Source organism: Penaeus vannamei, chromosome 41, assembly GCF_042767895.1.
Source record: "Penaeus vannamei isolate JL-2024 chromosome 41, ASM4276789v1, whole genome shotgun sequence".
Lineage (NCBI taxonomy): Eukaryota > Metazoa > Arthropoda > Malacostraca > Decapoda > Penaeidae > Penaeus > Penaeus vannamei.
In genome coordinates, this window is record NC_091589.1 from 17515278 (window position 1) to 17517338 (window position 2061).

The 2061-nt window shown below is 47.5% G+C and overlaps 1 long non-coding RNA gene across 1 annotated transcript; it reads left to right on the forward strand.

Annotated features, from left to right (window-relative positions):
• The first annotated feature begins 433 nt into the window (after positions 1-433).
• LOC138860432 (uncharacterized) lies at positions 434-1529 on the forward strand. Its single transcript, XR_011398324.1, has 2 exons — positions 434-601; positions 1417-1529. It is a non-coding gene; the product is annotated as an uncharacterized lncRNA (long non-coding RNA).
• The last annotated feature ends 532 nt before the right edge of the window (positions 1530-2061 follow it).

Sequence of the window (2061 nt, forward strand, 5' to 3'; positions counted from 1 at the left end):
ACCCATGTTCCTCAGACTCTCTCTCTCTCTCTCTCTCTCTCTCTCCCTATATATATATATATATATATATATATATATATATATATATATATATATATATATATATATATTCTCTCTCTCTCTCTCTCTCTCTCTCTCTCTCTCTCTCTCTCTCTCTATATATATATATATATATATATATATATATATATATATATATATATATTCTCTCTCTCTCTCTCCCTCTCTCTCTCTCTCTCTCTCTCTCCCCCTCCCTCTCTCTCTCCCTCCCTCTCCCTTTCCCTCCCTCTCTCTCTCTCTCTCTCTCCCCCCCCCCTCTCTCTCTCTCTCTCACTCTCTCTCGCTCTCGCTCTCTCTCTCTCTCTCTCTCTCTCTCTCTCGCTCTCTCTCTCTCTCTCTCTCTCTCTCTCTCTCTCTCTCTCTCTCTCCAGACCCAGAGAGGCTTTCCTGGGGCGCGCCAAGGACCGGATGGTGTCCTCGGCGCAGGCTCAGGTCAGGCGCTGGATCGACGGGGACCTTGAAGGCGCGGACGAGGAGGCGCTGAAGGAACACCTGCCGGAGCTCTACTCGCAGGTCGTCGCGGCGAGGGAGAATGAGGATGGTGAGGGAGAGGGGTAGGGAGAAGCAGGAGGAGAGGGTTAGGGAGGGAGAAGGAGAAGGAGAGGGGTAGGGAGGGAGAGAGAGGGAGAAGGAGTGGGCTAGGGAGGGGGAGAAGGAGAGGGCTAGGGAGGGAGGGAGAGGGAGGGAGAAGGCGAGGGCTAGGGAGGGAGGGAGAAGGGGAAGGAGAGGGGTAGGGAGGGAGAGAGAATGAGAGGGGTAGGGAGGGAGAGAGAATGAGAGGGGTAGGGAGGGAGAAGGAGAATGAGAGGGGTAGGGAGGGAGAGAGAGGGAGAAGGAGTGGGCTAGGGAGGGGGAGGGAGAAGGGAAGGGGTAGGGAAGGATGGAGGATGCGGATGTTGAGGGAGGGAGAATGCGGATGGAGAGGAAGAGATGGAAAGGGAGGGAGAGAAGGAAGAGAGAGAGAGAAAGAGTGAGTGAGAGAGAGAAGAGAAAGAGGGAGGGGGAGAGAGAGGTAAAGGGAAAGAGGGAGAGTGCGGATGGTGTGGGAAGGAGAGGGAGAGGAAAGAAGAGAGGGACGAAAATACGGATGGTGAGTAGAGAGAGAGAAAGGAAGGAGGGAGGGGGGAGGGATGGAGGGAGGAAAAGTGAGCGAGCGAGAGAGAGAGAGAGAGAGTGAGAGGGGGGGGGGGGGGGCAGAATGCAACTAAGGGATAAAAAGAGCCAAGCAAGGTAGAGTTTGAAGTAGAGCATCATAATTATTGTAATACATTGCAGCATTTGAAGGATATGTCTACCATGCCTATATCCACCAACGGAACTATTCTCTCTGTACTTTTATTTTCTTTCATTTTACAGGAAAGGAGGAACTGTAACCCTGAGGTCAAGATTATATGTAGAGTATGCTACCTTTGCCTTAAGAACTGGAATAGATTTCAAGATATCTGAATAAATGTTTATCTTTGCCCAAATGACGCATTTTTATCCAAATTACATTGATTTAATTTTTAAAAAATTACATTAACCCTTGAATGTAGAGTTGATGGTTAGAGCATCGGAACCGATGAATTTCCATGGCGAATATTTATGCACTAAAACCTTAGAACTGCAGTCCAGGGTTGGCACACTTTAACCCTTTGGCGACCAAGTGTCCTTTACGGGCTCTAACCACTAAGGTTCAAAATAGTTTACGGTAACATCTACGCTACGCTGATAAAAGTCAGACCACATCGTCATCAGAACAGGTCAGATCACATAAAATCAGGGCAGATCATATCAGATCAGATATAACAGATCACATCGGTCAGGTCAAATCACATCAGGTCAGGTCATATCACATTAAATTAGTTGATATTTGATGTGATATAATCTGATCTGACCTGATCTTATTTAATCTGATTTGAATATGACCTCATGTAACCAGATGTGGTTTGACCTCATCAGATGTGAATATGACGTGATCTGATCGCATCCGATAAGGTCAAATTAGGTCAGATTGCTTCA